The following is a 16,304-nucleotide window of genomic DNA, read 5'->3' as shown; positions in this document are numbered from 1 at the left end:
GGACAAACCTGCATCTTTGGTCGGAAAACGGAGGTGCCTCCAATGCTGAAGTCAAGAGAAATACATCAGACGTGCAGGCTTAAACACCACAGGGTTTCTTTTCCATGAGAAACTCAGATCACAAAGAACAAAATGGAAGACCTCAGGGAGCCGGCGAGGCTGTTCAGACGGGAAGGGGACCAAGAGGTGGAGGTGGGGGAGCCGCTGCAGAGAGACCTGAGGTGCCTTAGGCATGGGTAGCAGCCGCACAGGGAAGGCAATCACGGGCAGCCCATGTGGACTGGTAAGAATAACAGCTGGAAAACATAAAAGCCAGCATGCGAAATAAGGAGAGACTGTGGTTTAAAGTGAGTTTCTGCGGGTGAGGAGGCACCGGGCCAGGTGTTGTTGTGTGGGTCGGTGTGCAGGGCTGGGCGAGTGGCGCCACTCATCTGTCTTCCTGGAAGTGATGAAGGCAATGGGAGGGGAAGAGAGTGCGCCCAGGGATGCCGGAGGGCCGGCCGAGGTCCCGAGTGGAGGGCGCCAGCTGTCCTCTGTCCACCCCATGGGTGGCTCAGGCTGCTCCCCAGGAAACCAGGCTTCTGTCCTGGGCCTCCAGAGCTCCTCCGTGGCCAGGCCTGGCAGGGGCCACTGGCAGGTCTGGGAGTAGAGCAGGGTTTGCACTTGAGGGATGAAGTGCTGGGTGGGCACCCCGAGACATCAGGGCTGGGTGGGGGGTCATAGAGGGGGTTTCCATCCTGGGGGTGCAGGGGCTGTTCTGAGGTTGGCACAGGTTACAGAAGAGGTTTGTTTTCTTAAGCCCAACTGCAAGGAGAAGGTGAGGCATGTGTGTGTGTGATTGTGTATGCCTGCATGGTGTCTATGTAAATGCTATGTGTGGTGGATGTATTTGTGTGCAGTTGTGTGTGGGTGTGTGAGCATGTGTGCTGGAGCATGTGGACACATGTACTGTGTGTATATGTGCATGTGTATTTGCAAGTGTGTATGTGTATGCATGTGGCTGTATGCATGTGTGGACAGATGTCTTTGTGCATGTGTGTGCACACGTGTGATCCCCCGGCGCTGGCGTGCTCTTGGCCTGGCCTAGTCCTGTGCAGTGGCCCTCAGGAAGCTTGCTGGCTCCTCCCCAGCAGGCCTGGGCCAGGCAGGCGATTGTAGCACCTCCCCCTGCCAGGCTGTCCCCTCTTTGTCCCAAATGATGGCACCAGGCTCTGGGCACAGTCCCAGGCTGCCAGGCACTGTGGTTCCCATAGAAACTACCGAGTCCAGGAAAGGGGGCCCTCTGGGGCTGGGGGTAGGATGCAAAGGCCCCGATTCATTTCAGAGAGAGAGAGAGAGAGAGAGAGAGAGAGAGAGAGAGAGAGAGAGAGAGAGACAGAGAGACAGAGAGAAAGAGACACAGAGAAACACAGAGAGAGGCAGAGAGAGACAGGGACAGTAAGAGAGACAGAGACAGAGAGACAGAGATAGAGACAGGGAGACAGAGACAGAGACAGGGAAACAGGGAGATACAGGGACAGTGAGCGAGGGCTCCAGGTGAAGTGAAGTCCTGGGGTGAGGTCGGAGCCACGCCTGGGTGCCTGCTGCCTGGCTCTGGGTGACTCTCCCTCTTCCTCATCCTCTGGCTTTATTTTTACAGCTGCCTGGTCCAGTGGGGGCCACTGTCCCCACTGCAAGGCGATGTGACTGGGCTCCGCGGCTCCAGCTGAGACCCAGGACCCCCTCTCTGACCCCTGTGGCCTCCTGGGCTTGGGACCAAGGTCTGGGGTCCCCTCACCCCGAGGGAGCTGAAGTGCACTAAGCCTTCGAGGCCCACTGGTGTCCCTGAGGGAGAAGATACTGCAGGTGGGGACTGGTGGTGACCCCGGCTTGTGGCTGGCTTGAGCTCACACCAGGGTGATGAAGCGGGGTGGAGCGCAGGGCTCTTTCCCCTGCCAGGGTGGTCTGTCCTGGCTCTTGCTGTCCTTAACTCACAGTCATCCATCACCTGGGGCCAGGCTGGGCCAGGCAGGGCGGGTGGAGATGACCCGGCACGGGCACCCGCAGCTGGCCCCTCTCACCTGCCCCTGGACCCGGGTCCCCAAGGGTAGGGGTGAGTGTGATGACCAGCCGCCTGTCAGGACGCGGCCGCCAGCTGCTGGGTGACCTCTGCCACTGTTTAATGTCCACCGACACAATGTCAGCCGCCACCTTTGCCCCGGCCGCGCCGTCGGAGGATGGAGTGTGGCCCGAGGAGGAAATCAGCTTTAAAATAGCAGCTGCCCGCCCGGCCTGCCCCCCGCATTTCCGGGCCCGTGAGGCACTGGGGGGAAGCCGGCACAGCACGTCTGTTTTCCTTCTCAGCGGTGCCAAGGCTGGCCAGGTGGGGCTAGCCAGGTGGAGTGGCCACTGGGATCAGGGGACTCATAGTGTGTGACAGCCCTGGGTGACCTAGCAAGGACCGGGGAGCCCCCGCCACACCCTGCGTTGAGCAGGCCAGGAGCTGGCTACTCCAGTTCCCCATTTCCTGCCTGTTTTCTGGGAGTTCATGGTGGCCTGTAACGCACGTGGCTATGTAAATAAAAATGCGTATTATTTAAAATTAAATGAACATCTCAGTTGCTTGGGGACCATGGGGACATTTCAAGGGCTCAGGACCCGCTGTGCTGACCATGTCAGAATCCCGCTCTGTGGGCAGCGTGCCCAAGGCTCAGCCGGGTACTCATGGCAGACCCTGACATCCCTCTGGGCTCACTCGCCCCCGAGACCCTAAGTCCACAGGACTGCTGGTGGAGTCCGGCATCAGGCAAAGATTATAAAACATCGCCCAAGTGGCTTTGCTGCTGGCTGGCCCTGGGCCGACCTGTTCCAAATGAGGGCTTCTCAGTGAAGCTGGAGTCTTCAGCTTTGCAAGGGCCAGGGAACCCTGTGGTCAGGCAGGCTGGGCACAGTTGGTGTGGACCAGGACAACAGAACCAGGAGCCTGGCTGGTCAGGCCTCGAGCGGGGGCCGTGGCCCTGAAGCTGCAGTCCCGTGGGCTTTGTTCCATGTTTCTGGGGAGGGAAATGGGGCCTGGAGAGGGCCAAGTCCTTGCTGTAAGCCCCAAGGCAGGCGAGGCTCTGGTCTTTGGGCCTGGAGAAGAGCTCACAAGTAACCCGGGGATGCAGACCACACCGCAGTGTGTGTGAGCTCCGGTGAGCCGAGGACGTCCCTCACCCGCATCCCGCTTTGTGAAGGGGACTCTTGTGTGTCTGCCTCCCGGACATGGACGTGGATGTGGATGTGGCAGTGGCGGCAGTCCATGCAGGGCAGTGTCCCTGGAGGAAGGAAGAGATACTGCTAGGCCGCCAGCTCCTCCCTGAGAGGACCGACGTCTCCTTGCCTGTCTGCTTTATGCCGAGGCAGGGGGGTGCCGGCTCTAAGGCGTGCAGGGTGGCCACTCCAGCTGTGGCTGTGGGAGTGGAGGGGGCTCTTCCTGTCAGATGCAGCATGGGGTGTGCTTGCACTGCCCACAGCTAGCAGAATAACAGAAACAGGAGCAGGAATGGTCACAGCAGCGCTTTGCCACAAAGTAGCAGCTGCCCCTTACCGGAGCAGGAGGCAGCCCTCTGCCAGCTGGGCTTGAGTGCCTCTGCTTCATGTATCTATGTGTTTAGTCCTTCAGCAGACCCAGACCCAGGGCCAGGTCCCTTTTCCCTCCCTTCCTCCCTTCCTTCCTCGCTTCCTTTCCTTTCCTTTTCACTTTCTCTCTTTCCTTTCTTCCTTCTTTCCTCTCCCTCCTCTTCCTCTTTTTCCTTCTCTCTCTCTGTGTCTCTGTGTCTCTGTCTCTGACTCTGTCTCTCTCTGTCTCTGTGTTCTCTCTCCTCTCCACAGTTAAATACTTGCCTTTGGTTGTATCACTAATCACTAGCAGAAGTGAGATTTTAACCCAGCCTGGGCCTCAAAGCTTTCATCCTAGGCTGTCACTCAAACAGGAAAAAAGTAAGGAAAAATATCCACTTAACAAAGAGAGTGGTTTTTTAAAAACAGGGTCTCGCCCCGTTGTTCAGGATGCCTGGCCTTGACTCGCTAGGTTGCCAAGGCTGGTCCTAAACTCGTGGCAGCCTTCCTGTCTCAGCCTCCTGCATACTGGGCTTACAGGTGTGTGCTACTATGACCAGCCGAGAAACAGAACTGTTTGTGTTTTCTTTCCCTGGCCCTTTGTGTGCAGATGGAACCACTGGATTTGTGTCTGCCTGTCACACGGTGGGGCTGATTGTGCCCCATGGTGCCCAGAGGACAGAGGTGAAGCTGCAGGAAGGTGAGCCAAGCCAGGCGCATGTGGTTGTCCCTACTCAAGCTGGGCGCTGAAGAAGCTGTGGCCTTTTGGCCACCACTTTCTGCACGATACCCCAGCACCTTTCTGCTCTGCTCTGCTTGCTGTGTCCCCAGTTCTGAGGGCCCACATCTGTCCTCTGCCCAGCTGGGCTTCTCAGGGGTGGAAATGCCTGCGTTTGGGGGAGGCCTGAGCAGACCCGGGCAGGGAGTCACCTGCCGGTCCCATCTGGTTCCAGCCTGGTCCGAGGACAGGGGAAGATGGGGGGACTCTGGGTTCCCCTGAGGGATGTGCTACTTCCAGGAAGGCTCTTTCCCTCACCCCTGCTATTTCTGATCCCCGGGAAAGGCTACTCTGCTGGTGGCCAAGTTGCATGAGCCTCGGAGACGTGGCGCCCACTGGCCCAAGTGGGACTCCTCTGAGTTCTCACCGTGTGACCCTGAGAGCAGTTTTTGGCTTCTCTGAGCCCGGCTCTGGGAGGGTGGTGCGTCCTATGAGAGGAGCAGAGTGAGGGGCATGGAACAGCCCAGCTGGTGGTGATGGCAGCTGCAGCCCTGGAGGGGCCTAAAGGGTGCGGGAGTGCAGGGATGGGGGGCTCGTGTGCCTCCTGGAGCTGCCCAATGACTCTCGGAGGAAAGGGTGGGGGTCCTGGAGAAGGATGGGCCATGCACACTCAGGAAAGCCCATCTCCGGACAATAACAGCCCCAGGCTCCGCGATAACATCCTGTCCACAGCGGCAGCAACAGGATGCGCGGGGTGGGGGCGTGTGGCAGCCCCACTGCCCACCCTCCGGCCTGCCCGACACCCCAAGGCTCAGGAAGTGGCTGCGGGATCAAGGCAGAGGAGGACTTCCCCTCCGAAGCTTCCCGGACTGGGTTGGAAGCCGGACCTTGTCCCCTGGCGCCGACCACTCGTGCCTTCTGCTGCCTACCCTGGGTGCTTGTGCTGGGGATTGTAGAGATGCTGAGCTCCACAGCTCCTGGAAGGGACCCTGGGGTCCAGGGTGCTCCGAGTGGCGTGGGCTGGGGTCACCTGGGAGGACTTCCCAAAGGAGGCGGAGGGGGAGGGGGATCAGGCTGGGGATGAGCCAGGCAGAGGGAGGGGGCCTCCAAGAGCGGCAAGTACATGAGAAGCTTTGGGAGTGCTGTGGGGATCAGGGTGCGGGGACCGGGGACCAGGTCCAGGGGTTTTGGAGATCACACCCAGGATGAAACTCATCCCAGACGTAACACAAGGCCACTGTGGGCTTTCAAGCAGGGAAGAAACATGATCTTTTGTATTTAAAAAAATTAAACAAAATTTTGCTTTTCTGAGTCTGTGTTTGAGGACACAGCAACCACATTCCTTAGGGGGACATGGTGAGTGCGTGGGATGCATCTCCATTCTTTTCGTCCTTTTTTCCTTCCTTTCCACCCCTCCCTCCATCTCTTGGTCCTCTTTCCCCTTGCAAAAGGCCTGTCTCCTATTGTCTTTTGTTTTATTGTTGCATGTGGTCCATCTGTCCATCAACAGATGAACAGGCCAAGAGAACGTGGCAATCATACATGGTGGAATGCTACTGTGCCATTAAGAAGGATGAGATAAAACGGATGTATTTCAAGACCTTCATGTTAAGTGAACTAAATCAGACACACAAGCCTAAGTATCATATAAAAACCCAAAGTATAAATAAAGACCAAAAAACAAACTTAAATAAGAAGTGAAATGATTTGTGGTTAGAACATTCCCATGTCTCTTCCCCATCAACAAATAATGCTTCACAAGGACCTGCCCTGTCCTTACATCCTGAGGGTCCCGGGGGCTTGTCAGGGCCACTGTCCCATGAAGGGTACTCGAGGTCTGCCTTGGGCTTGGGGTGGGGCTCACAGCCTGCGCAGCCTGCCCTTCCAGTGCTCTCGGGCCCAGGTAGAAGCAGAGAAGCTGCCATCAGCAGACTCCTAAGGGCCAGTTTAGATCCAAATGTACCAGAAGCCTTGAGTGACTGGATAGGACAGCAAGCCTGGGAAAGGCTGGCTGACCCCAGGAAGTGCTTCTAGAGGGAGGGATGGGACTGGAGCACCGCTGCCCATTCAGAGAGGGACTTGTGGGCCCCCACGGTGGAAAGCCCAGGCACAGGACAACGGGGCTCTCCCCTGGGTGAACCCGGGTATCCAGCCTGTAGGTGGTAAGTGCCTCCCCCAAAGTCCCTGGCGTCCTTTCTGGGCCACCCCTGTGAACCTACCGGAATGGTGCCCCCAGACAGAAGACCTGGTTCTGCTCCCAGGTCTGCCAGCAGGTGCCCTGTCTGTGGTCCTGGGGGCTGAGCCACGAGGTGGAGCTTCCTCACCTGTAAGGTGACAGCCCCCCTCCATGGTTTCCTAAGGGCTGGGTGCCTGTGACAGGAGACAGGACAGCTGGGCCACTTCCCTGGGGCTCCCTGCAGGTTGGTGGAGGAGACAGGTGTGGAAACACAGGGCTGCGTGATCAGTGCTTGTCACTTGGCGGAAGGAAGGGGAGGCCTCAGGCATCCCTGAGAAGAACCAGCAGCCACTTTGTCTGTCACCAATCTCACCAGTGCTGAGGGTCAGGTGGTCTCTGAGCACCCTGGACTGGGACTCGCTGCCTTCTGCACCAGTTTGCAGCTGAACCCCAATGCCAGTGGCCGCCAGCAGTGCTTTCCAGCCATCAGGGGCTGCTGCGTCCCCTTGAGCCCTGGAGGCCCAGCTCCAGTCCACTCTGGTGCCGTGGGTTTGTTGGGAGAGATGCACAGGGCTTCTGAAGACACAACACCCAGTGCCGTCTCAGGGGTTTCTGTGGAGTGTGGACGATGGGTGAGCAGGAGAAAGAGAAAACAAGGACCCTTCTCCTCCTTTTTGCTGGATGCATGCTCAAGAGTGGGCAGGGAGCAGGGGAGCACAGGTGGTTTGGAGAGGTTCTTCCCCCACACCAGCAGAGTGCTTGTGCATCATGCCCTTAGGTGTCCCCGGAGGAAACAGGGGTGTTGAGGTGGTGGGTGTTGCCAGGACAGCTGGCAGGCTCCTCTGGTTCAGGTGGGAGACCCAGGGCCCAGCCAGCAGGCAGGTGGCTGGGGACAGAGTTCTGAAGGACAGATTTGCTGACAGTGCATCAAAGGCAGTGAGGGACGGGGGCCCTGCCCCTGGTCCAGTTCCTGAGACCTGGAGTCTGACAGGTCTTCTGGTTCCTGCCCTCACCCGACCTTGCAGGCCCAGAAATAAAGAGGGACTTTCCTGAGCTGGCAGCCCAAGGCCAGCATTCCAGCCCAGCCCTGTGCCCAGTCTGTCCTTTTACAGTAGGATCCAGGAGAAGAAAGCCACCTGAGAAACCATCTAGCCTCCTTCTGCTGTCACTCTGGATAAGGGAACCAAGGCCCAAGGGCCCAGGGCCACCCAGAGAGTTAATTAATTCACCGATGAGAGGGATGAGAGGACTGGCCTAGCCTATGTAAACACAGCTCTGCGGACCCCTAGAGAGTGGTCTTGTTGTTTGCTCAGAGGGAGCCAGCTTGGCTGGGGCCCCTCCAAACCTTTCCCAAGTGTCCTGTCCTTGTGCTGGCTGGTCCCTCTTGGGGCTGGCTGCCTGAGTTAGGGAATCCAGATGTCTGGGCCACCCAAGCCAGCTGGATTTTCCCACATCATGGTTCCCAGCGTCAGGGCCCATAAATCAGCCTCCTGGCAGGAGGGGGCAGGGAAGGAATCCCGATGGGTCCTGCTGGCGAATTCTCCAGCTGCTACCGCAGGGCTGATTCTTCCAGCACCCCAGACGTCCACCTCCCAGCTGTGTGGGGACAGCAGCCACAGCCACAGTTTGCTAATCATCACCTCCTGCCTCAGCACAGGGTCTACGCTGCCCGGAGCCAGACACCATGGCAGGACTATGGTCCAACAGCGGTGGCCATGCATCACCTTCGAGCAGTGTGAACCATCCTGAGGGACCTTAGCGTTAGTGGGGGGCCTTTGGAGAAAAACAGGCAGACTGCCTGAAATTGGGACTGTGCTAGAAGTTTCCCGATGTGTGTTCTGGGAGCCCATTTTCAGGGTTCCCTGGGGAAGTATGAAGGTTTTTGGATCCTGTGGCCCCCGGAGTGGTATGGGGTGAGGGTGCTGGCAGCCTGTGTGACCCCGGTGTTTGCCTCCCTGGAGCTGAGTATCTGGTCAGTGGGAATGAGGAGCCATGTCTGAGGGGGGAATTGTGTGAAATTCGATTATTTACAGGCAGGGTGTGGGACTGTTGTCTTGCACAGCAAAGAGGTACTGAGTACACTGAGATCCTCGTGGCTGCCTCTCACTCCTGGAGGCTGAGTCAGATAGATGGAGACCCAAAGACCCGTCTGTCCCCTTCTGCTCTGGCCGCTGCTCAGCACCCCTTGGGGTTCACTGCCATGGCAACGGGCTGGTGCAGAGGAATGAAGGACAGGGCCCAGCGCCAGCTCCAGCAAGGGTCTGACTGATGGTCCCGCTGGCCTCCTCTCTGGCCACCCCCGTGTGGCCGCCTGCCCAGAGGGACAGAGCCTCACTGCCGGGGTCTGCCAGCCCCTGTCAGTGGGCAGGGTGACAGGTGCCACTGAGTCTCAGCGCTGCCCTGGCAGAATTCCGGAGCTGAAAGGGAGCTGGGGTTCGGCATTCCAGTCTTCTCTGTTTGTGGTTGGATAAGGAACAGACGGGGAACCGATACCCACAGGGCGCCCAGGACAGCCAGGCGTCCCCAGCTGGCACTCGGCCCTAGGGTCTTCCTTCCCCTGGCTCTTTCTCCTCACAGTTACCGTCTGTCCTCTGCCATGTTGTGGATGTATTCACAGGGTTCACTGTGGTGCCACGGCCAAGCTGAGTGAGACTCTAGCTGCGGAGGTCATGCATGGCCTGATGTCACCATCTGCAGTGCCTTTGTCAGAAGAGCGGGTCTGCTCTTCCCCGTGTGTCTGTCTTTAGCCCGGGATGGTGGAGCAAGAAAGCCTTCACTAGACCCCAATCCTGGGTCTCTATCTTTCTGGCCTCCAGAAGCCTGAGAAGTTTCTGTCCTGAATCATCCAGTCTCCAGGATTCTGCAGCCCCAGAGCAGAAGGGACCCAGTGCCAGCTCTGAGGACTTTGTCTCTCCCAGCCTACGTCCCACTTCCAGAGGGACTTAGAAAGCTGGCTGAGGGGATGAGAGTGGGCAGCATTTCAAAGGCAGGAGTCTGAAGGTGGGCAGGAGAATGTCCACCCACCTTGGAGGACGGAGGCCTGTGATGTGGGTTGAGGACCTTCCCTCCACCCCAGCTGCCGCACGCCTCTTCCCGATACCCTGTTTGAGGTGGCTGTACTCTTTCTTGCCCTCTGTGCTTTCTCTCCACCTTTCCCCTACATTAAACGGTCCCATTTCCCCTTCATTTGAGGGCCCACACCCATCTCCTGGTTTCTGACGTCTCCTTCCTTCCTGAAGTTTTCCCAGTCTGCTAATTAGTACTGGTCGCCCATTTCTTTCTGGGTTCCTGGCTGTGTGCTTAGTGGTCACCTGTCTCCTGTCTCGGCGTGACTCTCCCTGTCCTAGGCCGCATGCAACTGGATGGCCCTGGCTCTGTTCCATGCCAGGACCACAAAGGGCGTACCGCACATGGGCACACACGGCAGTGGCCTCGGAGCCAATTGTGGGGAGCAGGGTACCAGATTGCGGGGAGCAGGGCTGGCGCTGGGCAGGGGTGAGGTGGGCTGGCCCAGATTCTGGCCTCCCATGGGCCTCTCTCCCGGGACCTTGTCTGACCTTCATCAGGGCTATTTTCTCGTCCTCCTGGATCGGGCTATGGAAAACAGGAAGAATCATTAAAAGGCAGAGCCTTTGGAGCCAGCAAAGTAATTGCTGATTCCTTCTGCAGACACCAGAAGCTTTGTGCATTGTGACAGAGGGACTTTTCCTGTCGGCCCCAGGGAGAAGCTTCTTAGCTTCCTGGACCCCCGCCAGGCATCGAGCCTGCCCCCCCCTCACCCTCCTTTCCCTTTCACTGTGGACAGCTCAAAGTCCATGTTTGGGGGACCCTCAGCTGCCTTGTGTCCAGAACCTTCCGTGAGAGAGATCACCCCATTCCTTTTTGCTCAAAGTTTGGTCCATGGCCCAGCCATGCTGGGGGTTTGTTACTGATGCAGCTTCCAGTTCCCTGTCCATCGTGCAGAGCCACGATCTGCCCTTACAAGGTCCCTGGAGAGATCTGAATCATGCTAATGTTTGGCAGGTGCTGATCCAGTTCACTAAAATTAAAAAGAAAGAAAGAAAGAAATAAGAAAGAAAGAAAGAAAAAGAAAGAAATAGGAGCTGGATATCATGATGTATACCTGTAATCTCAGCACTTGGGAGGCTGAGGCAGGACGATTCCCATGAGTTTGAGGCCAGGCTGGACTACATAGCAAGTCCTTGTCTGAGAGAGAGAGAGAGAGAGAGAGACAGAGAGACAGAGACAGAGAGAGAGAGACAGAGAGAGACAGAGAGAGATGAGCTCTGAGAGAGACTGACTAGTGAACTAGTGGCAAGGTTAATTTGTTTTAACAGACGTTAGTGGAAAAGCAGGAGCACACCCTTTGCGCTAACCCCTGTGGATAAAGTTTGAATTGGGGTCTCTGGTTCCCGTGCCTTCAGTAATTCCCAGAGCACTTAGACAGAACCCAGCCTCGCCACAGGACCTGAGTGAATAGTGTCTTGAATCCTGCCTGGGGCTTCTCTCACATCACTCCACTGCCTCCTCTAATTGCAGTCTCCTGGAGTAGCTCGGACAGTAATAAATAAGTTTTGTCAGAGGGATTTGGAGAGATGGCCTTGTCCTCAGCTTTGCCATTTCTGGGCTGCAGAATCTCGAGTTTATGAGGACAGGGCAGGGCTTGAGCAAACAGGGATCCTCCATCGCACCCAGGGTGGTCGGGGTTTCTGCTGAGGGAGGTTTCTAGTGGGCTCAGCCTTGGCGGTGAGGAAGCCAACAGGGCATGCAATGGGGTGGGGGCTGGGGAGGAGCTAGGCTGTGCCCCCTCCCCAGTATCTCGGGGCAGCTTCTGCCGCTGTGGCTGCTGACTGCTCTGTCCGGCCTGGGTCATTTTCTGAGAGGCCTCCTGAGATCCAGTCTCCGTGGAGGGTCCGTTTTTCCTCTCGGGGCTTTATTACCGATTTAACGTTTGCTTAGGGGCCCTTTAGAAACAATCTTCCTTTCTGAGCACAGCTTTGCGCCTTTCTCTGGTCACCAGGACAGGCTGTGGGGCAGAGCCGCTCTCCAGGATGGAATCCGAAGCGGCCCCTGTGTTGTCCTGATGTTTTACTGCTCCTGGGATCCATCGCTTCTGGTATCTGGGTAGCCTCCCCTGCCATAGGGGGAGATGGAGTTTTTAGCATTCTGTGTGTGGAAGAAGGCATCACCTAGGATGGTGTGCCTGTGCTGGAAGTGACTTTTCTTTGAGAGAAAACTGTATGCCTGTCATCATTCCCAAATGGCACGGAACAATGCTATTTTGCAGCCCTAGCTTGGGACGGTAGAACCCTTTTAGCTCAGTGAGAGCAAGGTTATGCTCTTCCCCTCGCTAACTTTGTGGTCCTTGTCAGGTCACTGAGAAGTGTTCTCCAAGTGGCACCCTGAAATCCCCTAAGGGAAACCACAGCTACGCCTACCTCAGGTGCTTTCTTCTGGGAAAGTCAGAATCAGGAGCTGGGATATCACGTGTTGCTTTCATTTCTGACGTCCTTGTTTTTGGAACGAGTGTGTCCTTAATGATATACAACAGCTGGTGGTTTTGTAGATTTCTTACTATGCACCATGTTCTCTCAAGTTAATAATCAGGATTATTTCACTGACACATGCGCGTCGTGCTGTGATTCAGGCGGAGCCCTATGGTACGAAGGCACCGAGTGACCTTCGTAGGCAGGAAGTGGTGGGAGCTGCACTCGAGTTTGGAGGCTGCACTTCGGAGCCGGGGTGGGTGCCTGCTACAGCTTGCTTCTAGAACCAGATTGTCCCTCTGGGTTTTAGAGTTATGCTTCAGACGTATTTTTGTCTCCAGTAAGTCTTTTCCTTGTACACTATAGTGTTTAAGTTGTGTATTTTTTTTACTGAAAATAACCTTACACATAGATAGGTAAGATGGTGAGGAATTCGTCACTTTGTGTCTTGGCTCATTTTCTTTGGGGTTCCCGGGGTACTTGGGATGGAGCGTTGCAGTGTAGCCACTGCTGTACCTGTGCCGTGCGGGGATGGGTAGGAAGCTGGTGCCAGCTGGTACACGGAGGGCTGGGCCTCTGTTCTCCACATGGCCTCTCTGTCATGCTCCGAGGCTCAGATGCCACAGTAGCTTGGAGCTTCCAAACACAAGGCAGGCGCTGCCAGGCACTCTTAGGTGGAGGCCTGGAAATGGCCTGGCTTCCTTTCTGCCACTTCCTTGAGTTCAATTGACTGCCTAAAGCATGGTTTGCCAAACCTAAAGATTTGGCAACAGCTCACCCGTGCAACCATGTGGTGGATCATACTTGGATCTGGAGGGTGGCTGTGGATAGGAACCCTAGCACCCCCACACCCCATTTCAGCTCTACAACTTTAGGTAAGGGCCTTAAACAGCTCTCAGCCACTGGTGTCGTCCCCATAGAAGAGGGATGTCATAACAGTCCCTACAGCTAATGGAATCTCACGCTGCCCCCCGGGGAAATGACCTAAGTATTTTCTGTCTAAAGCCTCATCTAATCTTCTCTGTAGCCCTAGGTAGTACCCAGCAAATCCTCTCCAATTTACAGTCAGAGAACCTCCGACACACAGGGCTGGCATCACCCGCCAGGGTCATGAGGCGGCAAGGGCAGTGCTGGGACTGGAACTCGGGCTCTGTGGCTCCATATGCATGCTCTGTGTCGGGCTTCTGGCTTCGGGTTCTGCCGTCCTTGCTGTTTCCCGGGTGGTGATGAGATGTCGGCGAGCTGCAGTCAGGGAAGTGCTTGGTGGACACAGTGGACACAGTGATGTCCTACTCATGGCGTCCACAGCCTCTGAGGGCCATGGCGGGCCACAGTCACCTGTCACTACTCGGCTTAGACTAGGATGCTGTCCATTTCAGGTATTCTTCCTGCTGTTCTAGGTGAGATTCCTATTTCAAACACATGGAGCCCCACGGAGAGGAGAGCTGTGTCCCCGCTCTGCCTCCTGCCCACAGCCAGGGGGTTTCCCACCCTGCCCCTGGGCTGTGGCTCCCAGCTGACGGTCTGCCCCTCTTTGCTCATCGCTGTGTGTACTGGGCTGGAACTCCTGCACTGCTGCTGGCTGCAGACCCCTGTGTGATCGGCTGAGCTGAGATCCAGCATTCCAGGGGGTAGCAGGCGGGGGATCGCAAGTTCAAACCCAGTGTGGGGAACTTGGGGACATAGTAAGATCCTGTCTCAAAAGAAAAGAAAAAAATAAAAAACAAAAACTAAAAAGGGCTGGGGTTGGGGCTCAGTGTAAGATCTGGAGTTGAGCCCCAGGATGAGGAAGAGAAATCACTTGGGACCGGGACACGGGCAGTGATAAACTGCAGCCTGTGTGAACCAAGGCCACGTACTCAGCTGCCCCAGCTCTGGGCCGTTTCCTGACATTCTGAGTCTGTTTGTCTATCTGCTTCCTCTCACTGCCCTCCAATGCACTCATCAGGGTTTTCTGACTTCTGAATGTCCACTCTGTTGGCGCTATTGTTTTCATAGGCCTGAGACGGTCTTTCCGCTACTCACATCTGCCTGAGGATACTTGTCACCGAGGCTAAGAGAAAAACATTGGGAGCTATTTTTGATTCTCTTTGGTGCTCTCTTGATATGCAATGTGTCAGCCAATGCCACTGCTTTGCCTTCCAAATGTGCCCTCACATCCACCTGGTCCATGCCAGCACTGTGCCCCTCTGTGGTGCCTTTCCCCTGGGTGTCCTCAGAAGTCCCTCCCTTGCCAGTCAGCATACAACCTTCCTCATTTCCCACGGAGCACCCAGAGTGGGCTTTGTCACTCGGTGTGTCCCAGCACACAGAAGCATGCGGTCAGTGTGCCATCTGCCATCTAAATACACTTTGGATGTTCTCACAATTAAAGAGCCACTGCCACTGACCTTCCTCAGAATACTGTCCTTTCTTTGAGCACACTCATCCCAGCCAGCCCACTCTTTCTGCAGCAGCTCTGAATGCTCCTTCCTGACAGTCTTCAGCTGAGCTGTCCTGGCTGCCTTGATGTCCCGAATCCATTCTAAGCTTTTCCCTTTTAGGGTCATTTTGACTTTGGAGAAGAGCCAGGGGGTGCCTGGTGCCGGATGCGGTGGATAAGGACGTATCACCTTTGGACGGGCCTGCCTTTCTGTGGGTTGGTGCTTGGCGGTCATGCTCACTGCATTTTTGGATCATGACTTGTGCAGATATTTGTGAAAGAGGGCTCCAGCGCTGCTTCAGAAAGTGGCAAGAGCAGTTCAAACCAGGGGCCGGGGAGAGGGAGTATCCTGAGGAGGCTTCATGGCAACATGTCTTTTACTATAACACATTTCTAAAGCATAAACATTCACCACACATGCTGATTGCCTCCTATAGTTAAAAGACAAAGCGTGACTGCTGGGCATGGTGGCACACACTTGTAATCCCGGCATAGAGAGGCTGAGGCAGGAGGGTTACTGTGAGTTCAAGGTCAGCCTGGGCTACAAAAGTGAGTTCAGAACCAGCCTGAACTGCAAGTGAAAAACAAACAAACAACAAAGTTGTGACTGCTCCGTTACTCGGGAAAGGATCTCTTGGCCGGGTCTCCCTGTGTCAACCATCTTGATAGCTCTGTGTTTTAATTTTTGCACACAGTGACCTCTTTTAACTATTGGCTCAGCAATAGAAACAGAACTCTCAATTTTATGAAAATCAGCCAAAGTATGCATTTTGTGGAATTTCGTGTGGTGTATGCTGATGATTTTAGGAGCTAAACATCAAGCTGGGGATGCTAATGTCCTTTTCCTCGAAACCCTTTTCTGTTTTTATTTTCTCTATGATCTCCGCCCTCCGTGTTGAGCGGTTTGGGGAAATGGCCAGCAGTGGAATGTAGCCAGTATTTCTTTCCTTCGGGAAATCTCTTAGCTACCGTGCAGGGGCTGACCTGTTGCAGCCATGGTGACTGCTGGTAGAGGTCACTTTCTAAACTCTGCCATCCTTTTTAGTTTGATAATCTGCTCCTCCCTCCGGGTCCTTATCTCTTATCCCTATGCGCATTTTCAACAAGGGGCTTCATTTCCTTCCTGAATTTCACGTTGTATAATTGTTTACATGTTCCAGACGCGTTTGATCTCAGCAGAAATGGCTCCAGATCAGGTTTCTGAATGCTTTAATTTTGAAGCAGCTTGGAAGTGAAAAAGAGAAAGAGGGGAAAAAAAGCAGGGTGGGGAGGCATTAAAAAACTGGAAGAGCCGACTGTTTCTAGACCCGTGTGGTAAGAGAAAATTGACGGAGGCTTTGGGAACAAGGCCCCCTAACAGTGCTAGATGAAGTGAGTTAACCAGGTGGAAAACCCTGGCATCATGGGTGTGGCTTCCCTGCTGCTGTGAAGTCGCTGCTGAGCAGAGAGAACCGTGGTGGGCTTGGGAAAGAACTTCGCATGTGTACGGAAACATGACACTCAGGGACTGGAAATAGAACAGAAACTTGCTAAGCTTTTCAGAGAAGTAAATTGCTAAGAAACTGTGGACCTGCATTAGAAAGCTCTTTCGCTACTGAGGCCTCAGCCACATGTCAGGTTGGTGCTTTTGCCCCTGCAGGAGCCTGGCTGTAAAGGGGGGTAACCCCAACCACGGAACCCAGGCCTTTCAAGCGCTTTCTCACAGGACCTCAGAGGCATTGTGGGCTGCAAAGACGGGGTGTGGCAGCCCCCTTTCTGAACAAGGGTTTAAATGTGCTGTTATTTTGTCCCTGTGTCATCCTGCACATCAGGTGTGTGCAGAGTGGGGTGGGGTGGGTGCAGGGAAGAAAGTTTCCCATTTAGTTTCTGGGTCACTAGGCCACCAGGATACCGAGTACTCAGTCGTTGTCAGTCTTGAGCTTG

This window comes from Cavia porcellus, unplaced genomic scaffold (genome assembly GCF_034190915.1).
Source record: "Cavia porcellus strain 051 isolate PalLab524CR breed Dunkin Hartley unplaced genomic scaffold, mCavPor4.1 scaffold_17, whole genome shotgun sequence".
Lineage (NCBI taxonomy): Eukaryota > Metazoa > Chordata > Mammalia > Rodentia > Caviidae > Cavia > Cavia porcellus.
This window is presented reverse-complemented; position numbering follows the sequence as displayed.